At 39.0% G+C, this 24,424-nt stretch overlaps 1 protein-coding gene and 1 non-coding gene across 8 annotated transcripts in view; one reads left to right on the forward strand and one right to left on the reverse strand.

The window, feature by feature from the left end:
* The window catches only part of Dora (zinc finger SWIM domain-containing dorado), a 130,942-nt gene that overhangs the window by 18,706 nt on the left and 87,812 nt on the right, over positions 1-24,424 (forward strand). The gene's annotated exons all lie outside the window — the stretch shown is intronic.
* On the reverse strand, positions 21,438-21,509 carry Trnad-guc (transfer RNA aspartic acid (anticodon GUC)). Its single transcript has one exon. It is a non-coding gene; the product is annotated as a tRNA-Asp (tRNA).

Consider the following 24,424-nt stretch of genomic DNA (forward strand, 5'->3'; position numbering starts at 1 on the left):
ACAGAGAGGGGGAAACTTTTCTCCGCGATTCAAGTAAATTCCCCTGATCTGTCGATTCTGGTACCAGTTACTTTTAATACTCTGAAGGTTCAGTGCGAACCAATGAAATCCGTATAGATTAGATCGATCTACGTATAGATCCAGCCCCTCGTGTACAAACGTGTCGGTTGGAGTCCCGTTTCCCGGTGAATCGAGCATTCGAACGGGTCAATCGGGAGGAAGATAATTTTTCGGCCGAGCGAAGATTAATACGAGTCGGCGCACGGACGGACGACCGGCTCGAAAATATTTGGCATCGTGAACTCTCGCGATCGAACTATTCCAATCGTACGAACAATTTCGATCGAGAGTTTATGACATGGCTGCTCGGCCAAGTTCCGTCGCCGGGCTCTGAAAATTCGAGGTTTAAAGATCCGGGCTCGGTCAGCAGGGGCCGCAAACTTCCGTCCGGGAATTCGGGCTGGATCACCGGCTGAAATTTCCTCCCGGGTCGCAATCGTGATTCTCGTTCGCCCGGATAAAATGTCCGGTTCGTTTCAATCCCATTACCCCTACGTTCCCACGATTTCGAGAGGCAGACAGACAGAGAGACTGAAACGATATTTCCGAGATGAAGAACATTGATCGAGTAGCTCCGAAACTTTCACGAACACCTCACCAAAATTTCGGAATTATTTCTTGATTCGGAGATCTAGCCGTCGTGTCCGATGTGGAGAGTGATCTATCACTGTACTCGTCCGCTACAGCCACATCCGCTTTTACTTTCTACGAGCTCAAATACCGTAAGGAGCATAACTGATTCCACACACTTTAAATCAGAATTACTTTTTTATGAATGGACCAAACGACGTCAATTTCTTTGTAAGGCTAGAAGAATTAGTTTAGTAAATGACGTCTAACAAATTTTTTGAAAAAATGCGTTTAGTCGGAATTGTGAAAAACAATACTAAAAAATTGATTTTTACTACTTTTTTTAGCTGGGCCAATAACGAAAATTTAAAAGATGTGTTTGGAGAACTCGTATAAATTATACGTATACGCTCTGAAAATTTCATTGAAATTGGTTAATTGGTTCACGAGTTATAAACGATCAAAAGTGGTAAAAATTGCAATTTAGCCAGATTTCCAAGATTTACCACTTTTGATCGTTTATAACTCGTGAACCAATTAACCGATTTCAATGAAATTTTCAGAGCGCATACATATAATTTATACGAGTTTTCCAAACACATCTTTTGAGTTTTCGTTATTGGCCCAGCTAAAAAAGTAGTAAAAATCAATTTTTACTCTGACAATTTTCGCTGATACTGTCTTTATCGAATAGATTCCTCGAAATCTCTACTTCGCAGAACCACTTCAACCAGTTCAGATCGTGAGTACAGTAAAGCCTTGATCTAAGAAAAACGAATATCCCCTCCACCATCCAATTACAAAACTTCTTTATTTTTCCTTATCTTTTTACGGAACCTTCGCCAACTGATTCGTGGCATTTTTCCAATTGAAATGACACTAAACACGATATAATTTGCACGGCGAGGTCACTAAGAAATAGTGGAACTACAGGATCTAAGAAACAACACGGACCCCAGAGTTTTATGTTGCATAAAGGTCTCCCATTAGAAATATTCTCTAAGCATTTTGAGCTGCCCCCACTAAAAGATTTTCATTATTCAATATTCAATAATTAAAACAGAAAATGGGGGTTCGTTTTTTTTAACATTCTGATCAGGTTCATCGGTTTGGGAGCAATTTAGAGCTGTTTCGAGGGGAAAATGCGAGCCGGGGTTGCTCGACACGGTTTTTCAGCATGGCTGAGCGATGGTTGAAAGGTCATTGGCCAAGGACACGCGTGCACCGATCCAGCATAATGAAGTTTCAGGCTGGCTATGCCGAAGAGGTAGTTGGAGAGAGATCCCGGTGCACGCTCGTCAGGTTAATTGAATTTATGGCTCGATATTTCGAGCTGGAGCGATTACGATCAACGATAGGCCTCGCCTTGCCTCGCCTCGTGTGAATCTTTCTCGCGGTGGATCCTCGTTAACGAACACCGGTCCTCTCGAACAATACCGTGGATCGTCGACCCGATCCTCCGAATTCATCCGGGCAGATTTCGAGGAGGAGTGTCCTGAAAGTTCTCCAGCCGGAGGACAACCCGGAGGGTCGATAATTGTGAGAACGATGAATCCGTTCGAATCTTCTTTATGCCATCAGCCCTGTTAGGCAGCGTTCTCGTCCGAGGAAATCGATCGGGAATCCTTCGGACGCAAACTTTTCAATGGGACCCGTATGCTATCACGGATCAGCGTCGATTTCAATAAGCCAGCGAATTTTAGTCGATGCGCCTCGATTGTTGAAACAGTGAAGCTTCGACGATTGCCACTTTTTTTGTTTTGATCGTATATGTTCTTATACGTTCTGCATAATCCAGCTAGTTTTGTAGAACATTGTACCCCACTAACTGGATAATATTGGCCTCTTGCAATTCAGTAGCAATTTGTTTCCAAAGGGCCTAGCAGACTAAGATAGGTGCAGCGGCCCCACCCACAATTTTATTAATATTGTGCGGGAAACAATGGTTTTAGGTTGAAAGATAACCCCCTAAAATTTTAAGTCGCTATCCCTTCGTATAAGGATAATATGAGGGTAAATACCCTTAACTGTATCATTTTTTCCTCGATTGTTAATTAAGATATTCGGATAAAAACAATACGAAAATACTCGAACTTACCTTCTTCATATCATACATTTTTTTCACCATCGTGATCAAATTATTAAGGGTAGAAAAAAATCATTTAATTTTTTAGGGGTGGGAATTGCAAGCAACCCTTCCAAAAAATTCAAGAACAATGTTCTGTTGCTTATCTAACGTATAAAAAAGTTTCAAGATGGTCGGATTGGTGGAACATAGTTAAATATTGAAGAACAAATAAAATTACGTCATTATAACGGTATAATGTACAGTGCAGTGTTTCTTATCAGGATATTAAGTCCCTTCTTGATCAATTATTTCTTTTTAAACGCGACGCATAACATTACGTAAGTAGTATATAGTTTTATATGCGGTTATATTATACATATACAGGGTGTCTCAGACCACCCCTTCCACCCATCTATAATCTAGAAAATAGGTTATATTTTCAAAAATTCAGTGTTTCTTTTATAAATCAGATGCGCTGTATCAAATGGTGATATTTTTAACTTCCGGTTTCGGCCGGAAATTTTGAAACTTTGAAACTTTTTTTATACGTTAGATAAGCAACAGAACGTTGTTCTTGAATTTTTTGGAAGTGGTCACTCGAAGGGTTGCTTGCAATTCCCACCCCTAAAAAATTAAATGATTTTTTTCTACCCTTAATAATTTGATAAGTTCGAGTATTTTAGTTTTTTTTTATCCGGATATCTTAATTAACAACCGAGAAAAAAAATGATACAGTTATGGGTATTTACCCTCGTATCATCCTTATACGAAGGGTTAGCGACTTAAAATTTTAGGGGGTTATCTTTCAACCTAAAACTAACCTAAAACCATTATTTTCCGCACAATATCAATAAAAATTGTGGGAGGGGGCCGCTGAACCAATCTTACAATTAGTCTGCTAGGCCCTTTCCGTAAATATACAAATGATCAATTAGAGCGCCGCGATAAGGATTGCAGAAGAGTGATTCACAGTAGCGGTAAGCCCTGTCTTTCTGTTAACGCATGATGCTTCTCGTTAATGTTTCGTAAGACGTGGTTAACAAGCATCGAGGATTCTCTGAAAGGTCCTCGTGTCTCATTTCCGCGAGTTTTCCATCGTAGAATGCAAGCGTCGCATACAAAGAGCGAAGGGACGGGGTATGATGGCTGCTGGACAGTCGCCAAACGAGTGACTTATGATACGATCCGTAATAAAATTATCTCTATGGCTGGCCTAGCTATAGAACGGATTTATGTCCTTTTTACGGACTCGCGTGGACTGGGTAATATTCTTTATCAACGCGATCCCACCGGAGATTTACGCGTTCCCTAACCCGATAGCTTCCCTTCGGTTTTCGTCGAATCGATTATACAGCGTGTCCCAAGAATGTTGTATTTCCTTAAGTTACTTTTTCCTTTGCGAAAATCTTCTCCGCGCCTTTGTTATGGAGTTGTCAGCGAAAAACGCGGACCAATCAGAGCGCGGCTGCAGCGGACGGCTTCCGGCTCGACCAATGGCAACGAAGAAAAATTATAATAAATAATATTCTTCAAAGAAAACACTATTTTAAAAACTCATCGCGGCAAATAAAATATTTTATTCTCAAATACGTTAACATAAATATTTTTTTGAAACGATTATTTACTATTCACTATTTCAAATATCATTTTTACTGAATGTTTCCTTATGTCGATCGTAGATTGTTGCTAACAAGATTTTTTAACGATTTCGGCGCACCGGTTCCATCAATTGTTATATATATAACCACTATTCGCAAATTTTCACAATATCTTTATTTCAACGTTTCGATCTTATTTTAGATTATTCTCAAGAAAATTTTTAAGAATTGCGTCTGTAAATTAATAATTAATACTATATTTCATTTAGTGTGAATTTATTTTTACTATTTTTATATCTTACTATTTCATACCAGTATTACTATATCTTGCGTTCCATTTAAAAAAGACTAAAAAGTAGAGAGTAAAAAAATGTATAAAAAAATCTTTTTAAAAACCACGCTTATATTAAAATGCACTGAAAAGGAGAAAATAATTTTTTTAGACATTAGTGACTACAAAAATGAAAGCGTGGAGCGCTGAATTATATTGTCGTAATCTTCGTGGGCGCACCGCACTTTTATTTATATAGTCACTAATGCCATGATTTTATTTAAATGTATATTAAATTGTTCTATCTATTCCGACACTAATTTTATAACAGAAGAAATGTTGAACTAACTGCTTAAAACGGAGAAAAATATTATTAATCATTTAACTGGATTCGGTATGTTATGGAGAACCAGGAAAAAAATTATCTTCTCCTTTACAGTGCTTTTTAATATAAGCGTGGTTTAAAAACATTCTTTCTCATACATTTTATTTACAGGTTTAAAATTCTATTACAAGATTTGACGCATACAACACCACGGCAAGTTAATATAAGCGTGGTAGAAATATAAGTTGTTTTAAAGACCGGTCATTCGACCGGTCTCGGTAGGAACACAAGAAGTGTCGGTAGGTTTAGTATTAACCAGGCCTGGCCTAAACGCCACGGTACTGTAGAAACAACACGTGCGTTCTATCCCGCTGCAATTACCGAGCGGCAACAGATGCGTGCACTCTCGTCCCTGTTGCTGGTTCCTTTCCCTTTTCGCTCTCGCACGCTTCGCTCTCCCTTCTCCGCCGTCTGTTTTTCGAAAGACGAGACCTCCGGAGATCGTTTTAGGATCCAGGATCGAGATAGATAGCGACCGACTCGCCGTGTAACACGATCGGCTCGAACGCTCTTGATACAATAGATTGTGTTTCGCGGCACTCTCGTGTTTCCCTTCGCAAATTGCGCTTCGATCGCGCTTTTATGGCTTGCGCCGTACCACGCGCGCCCTCCGGTGCGTTCGGGGATCGCTCGAACGGGATATTTCGGCTATCCGAACTGCAAGGGACTGTTTTCACGTAAACAGGGTAGTATCGATGCTCGGAGAGGGTAATTTAATTGTAACAGCCGCTATTCGGGCTCTTTCCGCGACTCCGACGAATTCGTTAAACTTGCATAATTTCGAGAAAATTGTGGTTTTTCCAATACCACGCGCGGAAAAATTTTTTTTTGAACGTGCTGTACTTCATTACCCGTAGATTTTTTCACACTGATTTCAAATGTGGTCTCAAAAGTCTACGACCTCAGGATATTGCAAAATCTATTTCTTGAAATTCGACAAGTTTAACGAATTTTCTCAACGTTAAAAAACGTTCTTACCATAATCTCCCTATTTTTCCCATATTCTGCAATGTTTCAGCTTTAATTTTAAAAAAATTTCATCGCTCTACCTCATTTCTATCGAAAGTTCTTGGATTTTGAATCGAGTTTCGACCAAATTGCCCACTGTGCGGCGCCCTTACCTGTCAAAAATGCTCAACTTTAAGCCTAGAGGATATAGCTCCTCAACTATTAATCCTAGAGGATCGAAACTTTTTTCACACTGATTTCAAATGTGGTCTCAAAAGTCTACGACCTCAGGATATTGCAAAATCTATTTCTTGAAATTCGACAAGTTTAACGAATTTTCTCAAGGTTAAAAAACGTTCGTACCATAATCTCCCTATTTTTCCCATATTCTGCAATGTTTCAGCTTTAATTTTAAAAAAATTTCATCGCTCTACCTCATTTCTATCGAAAGTTCTTGGATTTTGAATCGAGTTTCGACCAAATTGCCCACTGTGCGGCGCCCTTACCTGTCAAAAATGCTCAACTTTAAGCCTAGAGGATATAGCTCCTCAACTATTAATCCTAGAGGATCGAAACTTTTTTCACACTGATTTCAAATGTGGTCTCAAAAGTCTACGACCTCAGGATATTGCAAAATCTATTTCTTGAAATTCGACAAGTTTAACGAATTTTCTCAAGGTTAAAAAACGTTCGTACCATAATCTCCCTATTTTTCCCATATTCTGCAATGTTTCAGCTTTAATTTTAAAAAAATTTCATCGCTCTACCTCATTTCTATCGAAAGTTCTTGGATTTTGAATCGAGTTTCGACCAAATTGCCCACTGTGCGGCGCCCTTACCTGTCAAAAATGCTCAACTTTAAGCCTAGAGGATATAGCTCCTCAACTATTAATCCTAGAGGATCGAAACTTTTTTCACACTGATTTCAAATGTGGTCTCAAAAGTCTACGACCTCAGGATATTGCAAAATCTATTTCTTGAAATTCGACAAGTTTAACGAATTTTCTCAACGTTAAAAAACGTTCTTACCATAATCTCCCTATTTTTCCCCATATTCTGCAAAGTTTCAGCTTTAATTAAAAAAAAATTTCATCGCTCTACCTCATTTCTATCGAAAGTTCTTTGATTTTGTCTCCGATTTGGACGAAAGGTCCCACTGTGCGCCGCCCAAGAAACTGGAAATATGCTCAACTATTGATCCTAGAGGATCGAAACTTCGATCTGCAGGTTCTCCGGGTACAAATCTACGGGATTACACATACCAAATACATTATAATTTATAGGAGAAAGGCACAAATTTTGAGTCCGGCAAAGTAAAGTTTACCCGAGGACTTTCACCACTGTTGCATGTACAACTAAACTAATTCTGTTATTAAAATAATTGATCTTGTTCATCTAAAGCCGAAGAATCCTAATTATACACTGAGAAAAAAATCCTGTCGAAACAAAAAAGATATATGTAGATTCTATAAGATGTACTATTGAATAGTGCCAATATCATATGAACTTATTTTAATATTTAATACTATTGAATTTCAATAGCAAAACTCATTTCCGCCAATCATATAAGCGAATAGCTTGACATCAATGTTTTCAAAAAAATAAGATATGACCTCAAACCAATTCCAGTATAAATCAATAGATTTCTCAAATTTTTTTAACAACATATCTGATTGAAGGAAAAAGAGAAATATTACGAATAATAATGTACGGTGTTGAATCGAATAATATTTTCAATCATTTCATGATAGACAATTCAAATACATCACGATTTGCTTCTAAATTTCATACTATTGAAAAGAATACATTGATATTTATCGAAGTAAAAAAATTACAATAACACGCGTGTTATTGAAGTAACTACTTTTTTTTCTCAGTGTACGGCGGGGGTTGAAGAAGCGTTTAGCATTGTTATTTCATGGGAATGAGGGGCGATTAGAGCGAGACGATGAAGAACGCCGGTAATGTTTGTCGATGGCTTTGCGAGTAAACAGCCAAATTCACAAAGGAAAGGCGAAGAATTCATTCGTACACCCGGTACATGTAACATGTTTTTCCTGGTTGAAGTGGTGCAGAATGTATCGGCAAAGTTTGGCAACGTAAATCTGGTACACCGTGTGCAATAGTGTGCATCGTTGTGAGCTATGATCGTATAGGGGTCCTTCCCTCGTAAGTTGAATTTCCCGTAAACGATGTTTTCGCTTTGACCGTAGGTTTCTCGGTCGAGCAGCGCTTCGGAAGCCACGAGCCCGTTTCTGTATCGATTATCCCATATCCCTAGGTCAGTAATTGCGCGCGTCATTGATGCGCTCGGTGGGTCGCGTGTATCGATCGATCGACTTCCCGAGCCGCCGGAAAATTGAAATGAATTATTGTGCGTCGCGGGACCGGAGCATCGCGGTTTCACCGTAATCAGCGCATCCGCAGCGGTTTCTATTGTTCTTCCTCTTCGCCCAGGACTCTTTCATCTATCAAAAGACGTCGATCATCGCCGCGGAATTATTTGTCCCCATTTAAAAATTGAAATGCGAGAAAATCAAGCTGGAATTAATCGTACATTTTACTGCGGTATTTTTTAAATGAATATTTTGCTCTGCATAAATTCGTACAATTTAATGAGATTATATCGCAGCGGTTTCTATTGTTCTTCCTCTTTGCCTAGGACTCGTTCATCTATCAAAAGACGTCGATCATCGCCGCGGAATTATTTGTCCTCGTTTAAAAAATATAGTGCGAGAAAATCGAGCTGGAATTAATCGTTTTTTAAATGAATATTTTGCCCTGCATAAAATCGTACAACTCAATGAGAATGTAGTGCAGCGGTTTCTATTGTTCTTCCTCTTCGCCCAGGACTCTTTCATCTATCAAAAGACGTTGATCGTCGCCGCGGAATTATTTGTCTCCATTTAAAAATTGAAGTGCGAGAAAATCGAGCTGGAATTAATCGTATATTTTACTGCGGTATTTTTTAAATGAATATTTTGCTCTGCATAAATTCGTACAATTTAATGAGAATGTATTGCAGCGGTTTCTATTGTTCTTCCTCGTCGTCCAGGACTCGTTCATCTATCAAAAGACGTCGATCATCGCCGCAGAATTATTTGTCTCCATTTAAAAATTGAAGTGCGAGAAAATCGAGCTGGAATTAATCGTACATTTTACTGCGGTATTTTTTAAACGAATATTTTGCCCTGCATAAATTTGTACAATTCAATGAGATTATATCGCAGCGGTTTCTATTGTTCTTCCTCTTTGCCTAGGACTCGTTCATCTATCAAAAGACGTCGATCATCGCCGCGGAATTATTTGTCCTCGTTTAAAAATTATAGTGCGAGAAAATCGAGCTGGAATTAATCGTTTTTTAAATGAATATTTTGCCCTGCATAAAATCGTACAACTCAATGAGAATGTAGTGCAGCGGTTTCTATTGTTCTTCCTCGTCGTCCAGGACTCTTTCATCAATCAAAAGACGTCGATCATCGCCGCGGAATTATTTGTCTCCATTTAAAAATTGAAGTGCGAGAAAATTGAGCTGGAATTAATCGTATATTTTACTGCGGTATTTTTTAAATTAATATTTTGTCCTGCATAAATTCGTACAATTCAATGAGAATGTAGTGCAGCGGTTTCTATTGTTCTTCCGCTTCGCCCAGGACTCGTTCATCTATCAAAGGACGTCGATCGTCGCCGCGGAATTATTTGTCCTCGTTTAAAAATTGTAGTGCGAGAAAATCGGGCTGGAATTAATCGTTTTTTAAATGAATATTTTGCCCTGCATAAATTCGTACAATTCAATGAGAATGTAGTGCAGCGGTTTCTATTGTTGTTCCTCTTCGCCCAGGACTCGTTCATCTATCAAAAGACGTTGATCGTCGCCGCGGAATTATTTGTCCTCGTTTAAAAATTGTAGTGCGAGAAAATCGAGCTGGAATTAATCGTACATTTTACTGCGGTATTTTTTAAATGAATATTTTGCCCTGCATAAATTCGTACAATTTAATGAGAATGTAGTGCAGCGGTTTCTATTGTTCTTTCTCGTCGCCCAGGACTCGTTTATCCATCAAAAGACGTCGATCGTCGCCGCGAAATTATTTGTCCTCGTTTAAAAATTATAGTGCGAGAAAATCGAGCTGGAATTAATCCCTTGTACTAGGTACGATTTATTTTACAGTTTGAATGATTAGAACCTTTTAGAAAATTCATATCTATTGTACGACTAGAAAAGAAACGTATCAATAAGCGAGTCGTTCTTGAAAAAGGAATGAACCATCCAGCACCCTCCTTCTTCCCACAAAAGGAAAATCGAGTCGTCCAACGAGCTAAATCTCGAAGAGCAAATAAACATTTAAGCAAACGAGCGAGTACATTCCTGCTACAGAGAGAAGTATTGTGTGACTATGTGCTCTTCAATAGCTGTAAATGAACAAAACCAATCCCTTGACAAAACATTCAATTGAGTTTGACCATATATTTGATTATGACAACGTTAAAGTAATAGACATTGAACATAACCTACAAAAGAGGTTACTACTGGAAACGATTCACATGATTAAACAACATAGCGTAAATCTTGGGTATGAAACTCCTAAGATTCATGAATATTACGCGACATTACTGAATCAGTAATGGATTATGATGAAAAGTTTCCAGAACTAATAAAAAACTTTTTCATAATAGTGTCTTACCCATTTGAAACAAAACCTATTCTAACTATATCAATAGAAATTATTTTGTTTAATGGTCTTACTCAAGAATGTCGATTTTTTAAATAATTACCACGTGATTGTGGTATTAGCAACATGTGTGAAATACGGTTGATTGTATTCAAATTTACCGCCAAATATTGGTTTGGGAACGGTAAATCGTCGTATTCAAACGTGTCTACAGGATTGGTTTTTTCAATGTGTTCAGTTTTTGTTCAAGATCGATACGGTCACTTTAGTAGGTTTCAAACCAGCAATCGATACACACATCATTTTCTAAATGTCCAATTTGAGACATAATTAAAGTTATTATAGCAAGTATGTATCAAAACCAAAAGTTTCATCAATTTCATTACATATTATTGAAAATTATATATATATTTATTTATTTCGGCTTCGCAGCCTAGAAATGGACTTGGTTTTACATTACAATCCCACTCACTCATTTCCATACCGCACCCATACAAACTTAATCCTATATCCCTACAACCCTATATACATTTTTGTTTCACCTATCCTACATTACACGTGAATATCTTTGGTCTATTGCTCAATCATAGCTTCTCTGCGCTTCGCTTCTATCATTCTCAGCCAGTTTACCACTCCGTCCCCTGATCTGCCCACAACTATTTCCTCCTCTCTTAATTCGCTGCCCTCTACTTTGTAGCAGTCTTCTAGAAGATGACTTAATGTACCTATTAGATTGTCCCATAAGTTTCTTCCCTTTTTTTTTAATGCGAAATGAATACACGATATTTGTTCTTTGAGGTTGATTTTATTGTGTTATATATAAACCATTCTGTTCTATAACCTTCTTCCATCTCTCAGGAAGCCTGATTATGCCCTCTTTCCAAAATTGTTGAGGCTTACTTGCAAAATATTCATCTAGGTGCGTTTTTATTTAGCTTATGGATTCCCTTTCACATTCGGTGTTGCCGTCGCAACAATATTAATCGATCGAAACGGTAGCGCCGAAAGCATTTCCAAAGTTGATAACATTTACGATCGATAATTGGGATTATTTTAAACCAATACATATAAAATGTTATTTCGGTTTAAAGGAGATTAATAACACAGATATTTTTTAGACTTTAGACTCTATTCAGAATCGGGGGGTTAACAGCAAATTGGAATGAAACAAATTTTCGGTATCGCTTTCGTTTCCTATTTCACGAAATTTCCCGGGCGAATCTAGGCACCCGCGGATCTTTCCCTAAGCTCCCGGAGTCGGCCGATAGCGGCTGTACGGTAAATTGCAATGTTACGCGGACCCATGGCGCCCCGAGTACGTATTCACAATGCCAGGCGGCGTGCATTATGCACCCACGCATTCCTGCCCTGTTTATTCAGCCGGGAAATGAAGCGTTCCATGTACACCGCCGTTCAAAAGTGGACACGCTTTCTTCGTGTCAATCACCTGGATATCCTTGCGAAATCATCACCAGATTTACCGGATACTCTCTACAGAACTCTCTTAACGGTGTGAAGTTGACTTCAAAAGAAGCCTGTAAAGTGGCCTCTACACGATCAATAATATTGTCAATATTCGCGTCAATATTGACGCTCTATATCAGTGGTGGCGAACCTATGAAGTCTTTGTAAGTGCCCCTCGCGTTTATTTTAATATTGACCCGCAAAAGTTAAAGTTATAAATCAAAAAGGAAACTAAAACCTTTTTTGGATGATTTCAAAAGGGAGAACCGAGAAGATCCAACAGTCAACTTTATCTTTTAACAAAATGTTTGATGTTTCCAAATAATTGGCTTGACACCCACCGCCCCCAGCCCTTCTAATTGAAGCCACTGACTTATGACTCACAGGCTAGTATTTACAAAAGAAATAAAAATAATTGACTCACTCTTTGGAAAGGTTCGCCATCACTGCTCCATATTGAAGCGCGCATCAATATTCTCACCAATACTCATTCTGGCCAAAAATATTCGTGCTGCACGGTCGGGGCTGTTTCAGTGGCGTTTTTGTTGTGAATTTCGAAATGTTCTCCAGAGCTGTTATGCGATACTGCGAACAATATCCTATTTACTCTGCCTCACAGGCCTTCTCATCTTTTTGACTCATTGCTACACAGATTCCAGGTTAAAACCTAATAAACTTGGAATAATGTTATCGGCGCCAGGTTCGATCGAATTCTACACTAAATAGCTATTTTGTAGGAAACCTCAAACGTTTCGATTTTCGGATGTGAATCTGTTACGTCATAAGACCACGTTTGCTATAGAATTGTTTTTCTGTAAGAGGAAGAGAAAGGTGTGTTTCGTCGTAGACCGAACCTGGCGCCGATAACATTATTCCAAGTTTATTCAAACAGGTTTGATCGAACCTGTGCGCCGAGAAAAATAATTACCATTCTTTCAAATAGTGCGATCGCGAAAAATACCTCCTTTATTTTATTCAAACAATTTCGATCGAGAAGAATTTATCATTTAAAACCTAATCTTGTGAAAACACCGATTTCCACGTCATCCCCTATCTCTAAGGGATATTCATCCACGAGTATCATCTACTCCCCAACTTCCATAGTATTAGATATTCTTATATAAGGCCCTGCGAAAGGGCGCGCGACAGACAGAAGAAGAAGTAACGTTTCACTAGTTAGTTGATCCCTGAGTGATTCGTCTCGTATAAAATTGCTTCGTTTCTTTGCTTGGCAACCTACTTCTAAATAAACCTAAGTTGTGCTGGAAGACCTTGGAGTTTATTCGAGGATTCTCTTCATCTACCCCTTCCTGCGGCATAACAGAGGACTAATTTTTGGTGGCAGCGGTGGGATAGGCTGCAATTCAGCAAGAAGACCGAGGTTAACAAGGCAACCAGACGAAATCTGGAAGGTTATATGGCGATTATGAAAATCCTACTCAGTTAGGTGAATGGCATTTCACATATACCGTAACTCGAAATCAGAAATTCAAACTGAAAGTGATAGCAGCGAGTTATTAGATTGTTTTATTCATAAAACTCTTGAGAAAATGAGTCGAGCCATGAGCCCTGTTGGCAGTAGCCTTGAACAACAAATAGCTGAACTACAAACAAAATATCTTAAATTAATGACCCTCTGCGAAGAGCAACGGAGAGAAATCGATAAACTACGATATGGAGAAAGTTCAAGTTTGTTACAAATGTAACAAAACGGGTCGCATCTCTCGAGATTGTCCTCGGAATCAAAATTTTCCAAATCGTCATCCTCGAGTTTGTACAGTCAACAAATCCACGGGATCTGAACGAAGAATTACAAATCGAGGAAAAGCGGGTCGAATCGAGTATTCCTCGTAGATACACGAGCGAGAATAAATTTAATCAAAGCAGCAGCAACAGTCGTTTTACCTACACGAGCGCGAATCAATTGTTTTTATGGAATTGATAATAATGAAGTCGTTTCAACTAGAGAAGCTAAACTTACAGTATGAGATCGCGAACATATTTTAGCAATAGTACCTGACCCCTTTTCGTGAGTATCTGAAACCAGAGCTCCGATACTTAGGACACCTTATTACAAAGGATGGTGTCGAAAGCCTAATCCTGAGAAAATTCGAACCGTGGTCGAATTTCCAGCCTCTAAGGATAAAAAGAATATTAAGCAGTTCCTAGGACTGGCAGGATATTACCGGAGATTTATCCCAAATTTCTCACAATTAGCTAAACCCATGAATACGCTTCTGAGAAAGGACAGGAAGTTCGAGTGGAAACAACAACAAGAGGAACCTCTTTTCAACATCTGAAGACGGAACTTTGCGGAGATCGTGTACTCGTGTATCCAGATTTTAACAAACAGTTCATTTTTATCCACTGATGCCTCCGGTGAAGCTTTAGGAGCGGTATTGGCACAAAAAGATGAGAGCGGAAAAGTGAAACCAATCAGCTTTGCAAGTCGGACCTTGAACGAAGCTGAGCAAAAATATTCGACCACGGATCGCTAAATGCTTGCTATGGTTTGGAGTGTAAAGCACTTCCGCCCCTACTTATATGGTCGAAGGTTCGTTATAATTACTGATCATCAGCCACTTAAATGGTTAAATAGCATGAAAAAACCAACTGCCATGCAGGCTCGATGGACCAAACATTATATTCTTGTACCTCAATAAACATTTTATTTAAAAAAAAAAAAAAAGAATCATGTTAGAAGAATATGACTACGAGATTCAATACAAGAAGGGATGTTTGAATTCTAACGCTGATGCACTCAGTAGAAAAACATAACATTTTCTGATCAACGACCCACAGACGCAATTTACACAGAATTTAGGAAAGGAAATTAGGATAAAGTCATATACGACCTACCGGATACAATACAATTAATTGGACAAGATTTTTCGCAAGGGACTGTAAAGAAACTGCTAGAAGAACTTTGCGATATTCTGATCGTTGAAGATATCCAAGGAATATTAACATTACCATCTAGAAGATTTCAAGATGATTTCATCATTGGAAGAACAGGAGATCAAAAGTTCATTTTAATTTCTCCGGCTTTGAAGACACCGGGAACAGAAGAGGAAAAACTAGAAATAATCAATAACCATCACGGTCATTTCTCATCAGCACGTTCAGGAATCAAAGCGACTCTTAGTAAAATATTGGAAAACTATACATGGAAAGGTATACATAAAGATGTTACAGAATTCATCGACAGCTGTAACTCTTTTTGTCAGCAAGCCAAAATTGTTAGACAACCAACTAAGATGCCATTAGACATCGTGGGACCCTTTACCGAAAGTGTGAAAGGACACAAATACGTGCTAACCATACAGGATCAACTCGGCCAGGTTTATGGAAGCAGTAGCCTTGGAAAATCAAAGGGCAGAAACAATCGCGATTCCGAAAACAATATTAACAGATCAAGGAGCAAATTTTATGGGAAAAACAATGAAGGAACCATGTCAAATATTTAAAATTAATTTGATTCATACAACAGCATTTAGGCCAGAATCCAACGGATCTTTAGAACGAGCGCATGCAGTGATTAAGGATTATTTAAGATTCCTATGTCACTCTTGATGAAACGTGCGAAGTCTGGGATGACTGCCTACAATCAGCAATTTTCTCGTACAACGCTGTAACACATACCAGCACGGGTTGCAAACCGTTCGAACTAGCTTTTTGAAGAAAATCACCGACTATTAATTAGCTAGAACAAGAAGATCAAGTAACATATTGCGATTTAGTAACATCTATAGAGAATCATTTGCGTAAGACATGGAAGCATGCAGAAACTAATATTGAAAATATCAAAAAGACTGTCAGACTAACATATGATAAGAACATTAGACCTTTAGCAACAGTAGGAGATTACGTTTGGGTACGGAATCAGGGTAGAGATAGATTATAGCTGGATTATCCATGCCGTGGTTAGGTCCATTATAGTTAGAGAAGTAGATGGTTTAAACGCGGTGATAAAAATTAGAAATAAGGACTATAAAATCCATTTAAATAGACTTAAATTTGCTAACATGAATTCCGTTACAGATTTACAATCCTAGGCTTTAGTCTAGAGCAGGGGTCGGCAAACTACGGCCCGTGGAATGATATTGTTTTTTACATGAAAATTAAATCAAATTACGTGCTATTTAGTCCAGTCAACGAAAAGTTGTAGAGGGAAATGGAAGGAATACAATTTTTAACTTTGGGTCTTTGTTTGGACTAGTGAGGAGGTAAACATACTAAAAGTCCCCACTCCTAGGAGGTGAGCGAAGTGCGGTGGCACATAGAAGGACCCCTTTTTCGGTTTTCCGCGGATATCTCGGAAACTATGCGTCCTAGCGATAAGACCATTCCATACAAAATTAAAGCTAACAAAATGTGCCACAAGATTGATTCCATTCAGTTTTTCGCTATCTCGCATAGTTTCCGAGATATCCGCGCTCAAAGTTCGCTACTTGTGCTGAAGCTAGTCAAGTAAGGCAAAAATTTCCTTTTCACAATTAGTCAACTTTGAGCGCGGATATCTCAGAAACTATGCGTCCTAGCGATAAGACCATTCCATACAAAATTAAAGCTGACAAAATGTACCACAAGATTGATTCGATTCAGTTTTTCGCTATCTCGCATAGTTTCCGAGATATCCGCGCTCAAAGTTCGCTACTTGCGCTGAAGCTAGTCAAGTAAGGCAAAAATTTCCTTTTCACAATTAGTCAACTTTGAGCGCGGATATCTCGGAAACTATGCGTCCTAGCGATAAGACCATTCCATACAAAATTAAAGCTGACAAAATGTTCCACAAGATTGATTGCATTCAGTTTTTCGCTATCTCGCATAGTTTCCGAGATATCCGCGCTCAAAGTTCACTAATAAAACTTGTATAAGCACATTATGTGAAAGTATCACTTCATAATATAAAAAAATTAACGTTTTTTTGCTCTATGAGAAAATTACCCATTGATATCTTCATGTTTGCTACTTGGCCTGCCGAGCCTAAAATTTTTACAATCTGGCCCATTCTAAAAAAAAAGTTTGCCGACCCCTGGTCTTGACTATGCTTTATCAAACATTACGTAAGAAGCGCGACACGAACCGAAACCATCTGGACCACACTTAGAATTATAGCTGTTACTTTAATCCTAATAGCTCTATTATACATATGCATTATGCAAATTAAAAGTCTGGAAACTCATAAATTGCAATCAGTATGTAAACTGTTTTAATACAGGAGGTACACACGTTTATAACGAAAATGTAACGACACCGTCACCTCAGTATTCTGTCAAGTTCACATCAAAACCACAAAATGACCAAACATCTACTGTTGAGGAAACTAGCGATGAACCCCATACCAATTTATGTAAAACCGTCAAAGCGTAAAACTGTACTTAAACCAATCTTGTAAAAAGAACATACCTTACCAAGGTATATTCTTTTAAAATAAGGAAGTGGAAGATGAAGAAGTAACGTTTAACTAGTTAGTTGATCCGTGAGTGATTCGTCTTGTATAAAATTGCTTCGTTTCTTTGCTTGGCAACCTATTTTTTCTAAATAAACCTAAGTTGTGCTGGAAGACTGGGGTTTATTCGAGGATTCTCTTCATCTACCCCTTCCTGCGGCATAACAGTGCGAACAACAATATAATCAAAGAGAAAGAGAAATAGACTCTCTATTTCTATATTTGACTGCAGTGCTATATCATTATTGATATAAACTGTAATGCGGTGCTATCGATACGATTCGATGACTATAGGAACGACGTACGTTCTCAAATAGTCTCACAAGCAACTGATATTGAAGGAAATATTGACAATAAACCTCCTAGACGTTCAAACGGTTCTTCAATATTGACAGGAAATATAATTTTCTAGAAATCATCAATATGGTCCTCCGTCAATATTGAAGCGAATATTGACGATATTATTGATCGTCTAGGGGCCCCTTAAAAATCACGTGTCCCAGGTTTTCGCTCAGAAATCACAGAAATTCTACACTGGCGGGATTATGGTTTATGGATTATGATCGAAACGTCGGAATTACTTTAGTAGTTTGCAAAATTGCTTTGCAAATCAAGTAACGAATGATCGAACCTTTGCGCTAATTGCGTAATTTAATATTAACTATAAATACGATCGGTACAAGGATATAATTATTATGGTTTCACCTAAAAAATGACGAAGGGCGGTCGGTCAAAACGGCACATGCTTCATTTCACAAACTTCATTTAAAATATGGAGAAAGCTTGATTCGTCTCTGCATTAAAATACGAAAAGATACCTCCCCAATATTTATAATTTAAGAGGGATTTTTTTACATTGTTCGCTGTTTGGTGAAATTTTAGCGTTTCAGTGAAATGCCTAGTGAATTTATAATATTTTGCTGTTCTTTGCGAAGGAAATTTTGATCGTTGCGACCTCGAGAAAAGTTGTAAGGGGTTGATTTCTATCGTGGAGTCCGCAGATTTAGTTTTGAGCGGCGGTGTACACGTGACGGCAAGGGCGGATTCCTTCGGGAAACTGGGCCGGCTCCGCTCCGGTGAAAGAAACGACGGACAATGGGGATGGATTGAAAGGATTATGCTCGGGGACGGCCAAAGAGAAGGCCAAACAGGGGTGGGAGTGAAAGAAGATGCAGGCCAAGAGGGTAGATTGTCGCGGGACACGCAGAAGCCCGGGGATACGGGACGAGGGTGGAGAGTGCGAGCAGCGAATTGGCTGGATTGCCGGTGAAGGGGGGGATTAGTTGGACCATTAACCCCTTAGTGCACATGCTAAATTGACGAACACTGCCTCCGTGAATCTCCGTGAACCTCCGTGACTATGTTTTCCAATTCAGAATCGTTAAGAAACAAGTTTTCATGGACCTACAGGACTGAGCATAAGGTAGGGTTTTAGGCGAGATGGGGCACCAAGCGAGCGGGGAGGGATGGTCGCATGGAATTACCATGGATATAAGGGGAATATGGACCGCAAGTGTTGCCATCTATATAAAGTAGCGGGAAAATTTAAAATGTACAAATGAATCACGTATATTCACCGCATATTTTAAGGTGATTCTAATTGTAAGTCAATTGTGACATGCGTAATAATGTTATTTCTATCTACGTATGTCTTATCATAAAGGATATATAAATGTTTTGAAAAGTTATCAGTGATTTTATAAGAAATATGTAAAGGATCAATAACAACACGATGTACTTAATGGCCAGAAAACAATATTAATTTATTAAAATAATTTCTTTTGCTATTAGCAACATTGTTTTTTTGCTTACAGATATAATTTGTACCTGACTTTAACGTAATTATTAATTATACACTTGATCAGGTGTATCCTATGATCGTATAATACATGCTGATCATTACAATGGTTTAGTAAAGTAAGAAATGAATGTTGAGTGTCTATTTTTCTTATAATTTCATTGCAAATATGCGCAAATATGCAGACGCTACACTAGTATTTAGAGTCGCCTATAGAGCGCACCACATGTGGTCCGTAATGATACCCCTTCCGTCTTTTCTTGCACCCCCGCAGGCTAATGCTCAGTCCTGTAGGTCCATGCAAGTTTGACGAAGCTGTAGCGGCCTAGACCGCTGTTCCGCCTATACCTGCAAACTAACCGATCCCTAATTTCCCGGGTTTTCCCCAAAGTTTGGTGCGAGCCTGGCTCTTGCAGTGTTCCACATCTGGTTGCCAGATTCACGCAGGCCCGGTAGTTTTCTACTGGTGAGAGCGGACCTTTTTCTGTGTTCCTTTTCTCTCGATCGAGACGTTTTTCCCATCTTTCTCTCTAAGGCCCTCTACACCTTTCTGACCCGCCACTTGACGACGGTTAGTCGTCTTGAGGCAGCCATAGGGTACCATAGCTGACGAAGTCGATTCGGCATTATCCGGTTGCCGAACATCTCGCGTTAGTCCGAATCGCGTTCGCGTTTGTAAATTACAGTGGGTGTAAAAAGTATTCGTACACCTTTTAACAACAAATAACTTTTAAGAATTGGTCCCAACAGCTTGAGTTTTCTTGAGACGTTAGAAGGATTAGTTCACTAGCTAATGTGTAAATAATTTTTCTTTTAAGAGGTGTCCGAATACTTTGCACACCCTCTGTAAGTGTATTAATAAAATCGTTGCACGTAGCAAAACGAATTTGGGGGTAGAATAATCCTACCCCTATTCGCGAGAACGTAACACCGGCGGAACTGTGTGCTCTATCTGAAAATTATTATCGGGGGATGTGTTTTAACCCTCTGTGAGCCGTCGCGTAGTGGTGGGGATAATCTCGAGCGTCCGTCGACGCTTTTTATTTCGAAATGATAATAATAAATCGCATCCCCCCTTCTTCTTTTGTTTTCTCGACACTTGCAGGGTTGAAAGAGAAATAGAAAGGAGAATTGTGAATAAATAATTGTGATAGAATCGAGGATATGGGTAGATAAGAAAGAATGCGGGGGTGAGTTGTAGTAAATAGTTGCGAGGATCCTAAGGGTAGTAGATGAAGGACTTTAAACGTAGATTATTTACGAAACACATTCGCTCGACACTTGAAGGGTTGAAAGAGAAATAGAAAGGAGAATTGAGAATGAAGAATAAGGGTAGATAGGAAAGAATGCGGGGGCGAGTTGCAGTAAATAGTTGCGAGGATCCTAAGGGTAGTAGATGAAGGACTGTAAACGTAGATTATTTACGAAAAACGTTCGCTCGATACTTGAAGGGTTTCAAAAGAAATAGAAAGGAGAATTGTGATAGAATCGAGAATATGGGTAGACAGAAAAGAAAGCGGGGGTGACTTGTAGCAGTCGCAAGGATCCCAAGTGTAGTAGATGTTGGAGTTTAAAGGTAGATTATATTTATGAAAAACGTGGAATACAGGAGGATCGCGGAGGAAGGAAGAGGGTGGATGAAGCAAATTACTTTTGGGGATGGTGAAAATGGAAGTACAAGAAGACGAGCCGGCGGGAAGGGGCGCGGATTAGGTAGATTATTACAAGACGGGAAAAGAAGACTGCAGGGGGTAGATTATTATGGAAAGTGGAGCAAGCTGGGAGGAATGGAAGACGGCTCCGTAAATTGGGTAGGAGATTCCGAGGCATGGGGAGAGGGCTGGCGAGGCGGAAGAGAATGGAAATTAAGAGGGTGGATTGTAAATAGAAATAGAAGAGGGGGTAGATTGTTTCCAGTGTTTTTAAATTCGCGCACGCGCGCGTGATCTCTGTTTTCGGAGTAAAGCGGCAGATCTCGCCTGTGTCGCAATCGAAGTACGATTAGATCGTAGGATGATCGCGCGTGATCTATTGTTGAACGTATGAAATAATAAAAATATTAATTTTAAGAAAAAAATTTTTTTTTTATTTGTATGAAGGAAGGTATGAAATTAATATTTTACTCCAAAATTAAAAAAAAAAAATAAATCCTCCCCGGCGGGGAATCGAACCCCGGTCTCCCGCGTGACAGGCGGGGATACTGACCACTATACTACCGAGGATCTTATGGAAGAGTATTTTTAATCGTGCTCCATGATCGTCTCTCGATGTAACCTCTTTCATTCTTGCTCCGATTTCATTGACGAACGTTTTACGCTATTATCGAACACTTAAATACACCTGTAGCTCCAATTTTGTTATTAGAAATATCTCTAAATGCGAAAGCTCCGAGACAGTACAGCGTAAAGCAGGTGTTTCGAATAAACGGAGTGAGATTCTGTATCGAATTTGATTTCGTGAAATCCAGTTTACGAGTGCTACATATTGGGAAATGGGTTTAGAAAATTACTTAATCTCTGAAGAATTAACTTTAGTATTAGGACCTTGAATAAGTTCTCGCTGTTTCTTTTACAAAATAAAAGCTTTATTTAAATTATAAGGAACAAAAACATGTCATTCAAAGTATTGCCCATCACTAGCGACCACTTTCTCCCATCTTTCTGGTAGTATATAAATTCCGCGTCGGGGAAAAACGACATGTCTTTTGAGGCTATCCAAGAATCGATCCATGTTTTAGCTTCTTCATAAGAATGAAAGCGCTGGTCAGCTAGGCCATGTGCCATCGAACGGAATAGGTGAAAATCAGAAGGGGCTATGTCAGGTGAATACGGCGGGTGGGGTAGAACTTCCCATTGAAGCGTTTAATAAATGCTTTATTAAAAAGCACAGAAAGACGACTTGACTATCTGGCGAGCGGACTCGAAGTGAGGAAAAGAAATAAAGAAAGTTGTAGAGGCAGAAGAGAAGGTCTGTCGCCCCCTTGACTTGAAAGGAAAAACCCCAGCCCGGCATAGTTTATAGCACAGACCCTTGAGATCGACGAATACCAGGCCTATGGGTCCGGTTACACCCGGTCTATTATTCTATGCTACAAAAACTGCAGCGTTACTCATAGTAAATGAAATTCACTTTTGCTCTGGCAGTTGCAATATTATTTCTAATAATGCAACAAGTGCTCTGTGATTGTTAATACGATTGCTCCACGCGGCGTGCTTCGCATTTAAGTCACCCGCGAGGAGGTAATAATTACTATTTTTATGCAATTCTAGTTTATCGAACAACAGGTGCAGTTCGTGCATAAATTCCTTTTTACGATTGCTGGTGGCATATCCTGAAATTAGACACAAATTGTTTCAAAGGTGGTGGATTCGACTCTGCCTGGCTGGACAGTCTTGAACTTAATGTTATTTTTTATTAATATGCCTGTTCCCCCAGCCTGTTTGGCATTTGGTCTATCATTCCTAACGAATGTGTAGTTTTTAAAACTAACGCGGTGTCTATAGTGTAGGGATTTTGGGTGCATAGGGAGTTTTCTTTCAAAGACGAAAGTGAAAACAATAATATTTAATGATATAGAAAATTAAGAAGACAAAATTCTGTGACATGAACTCGCTCGATCGCTATCTCACTCTAAACTCGCCACTCGACCTCTCGCACCGCTCTTCACGCTCTCACGACTCGCAACGTACTGCCCCGCATCTCAATCCCCGAAAACGATCTCGCCACACACGCATACTCATTCATACCGATAACATAGACACGCACTCCTTAAGATCTACAGTTCGTAGAACCCACAAGTATCCTACAATAGTTTAGTTTCGTTTAGCAGAGGAGGACTACGTCTGGGTCGTGCTTTTTGACGAAATCTGTAAGGGATGCTCTACGTTCGTTCGTTATCAAGGAGTTAACATTTATTTCTATTATTTTTAGAGAGTGGTGAGATATCAGCCGTGTAGTGTTATTTTGTCCAATGTTTGCAGCCATTTATACTTCTATATTAAATGATTCGACTATTGCGTTGATTCTATCGCTATTTGCTTGTATTTGCGTTAAAAGGCGAGATGTTTGTGCATTTACCATGACTTCTATGCTTTGCTTGATTTGCTGAAGTAGTGTGTTTTGTGTGAGATCCTCGAGATTGGTAAAATCGTAGACCGTCTGCAACACTTCTGCTAAATATCTAAAAAAAAGTTCATATGTTCATAAATACTTAAAAATATTTCTACTATCTACAAAAGTAACCAACCTGATTATAATTCTTCTAAAAATTTATATTAATACAAAAATTTTAATATTTGGGATACCAACCTGAGTAGCCAGAAGAACACGCATTTTTAAGCAATTTGATGGATTTATATGATCCGCTGTTAATTTGGGGCAAACCCTGAGATGACCAGGATTTGATTGGTCTATTTTGTACAAGTTTTCGCAGTCGACCCATCGAGCATATTGACCGTTGACCTGTATGTAATTGAGATAAATTGCAATTTCATATCTGTTAAGGTTTCTGTACTGTTTTTTATGTCAGTATTTTCGAGATGTTGACAAGGAACTCTTACATACCTTTAATTCCCGCCTATCCTTTAGCGTATTTCTTATACACTTAAAAAGGTGCGGAGCGTCTGAAAACACGTACACTTTTCTGCTTGGGTTAGCTGGATTGTGGAAAAAATAACTATGCTTGGAATTAAGTTTTCCTGATGTTCCCAATTCCTGCCACATTTTCCTGTTTGTAGTTGCTCCGTCGCATACAATTCCATCAACGTATCCTCCTGCATTTTCGATTGCAATAATTGCCTGCAGCACAAGCTGTGCAATAGTTCTCCCTTTCGTTGGTCCTTTATTTGGAGAGACCCCGATTGATTGCACAAAATTATCGCCCAAGCACCTAAACATAAATACTAAGGCATGGTCTGCCAAATGAGAAAAATTCTCATTGCCAGACTTGACTTGATTTGCTGAATTAGTGTGTTTTGTGTGAGTTGGTTTACCGCGTTGTTGGGGGGTGAGTGTGCTTGATCTGAGTGATCTGACGAAGCGCTGGCTCTTTTATGGGATCGTTTGATAGGACCGAACTGAATGAAATTCCTGCCTTAACGAAATTGGTTCCGATTTGAAATTTTTGTTTCTTGTCTTT

The sequence above is a fragment of the Lasioglossum baleicum genome, chromosome 16 (genome assembly GCF_051020765.1).
Source record: "Lasioglossum baleicum chromosome 16, iyLasBale1, whole genome shotgun sequence".
Lineage (NCBI taxonomy): Eukaryota > Metazoa > Arthropoda > Insecta > Hymenoptera > Halictidae > Lasioglossum > Lasioglossum baleicum.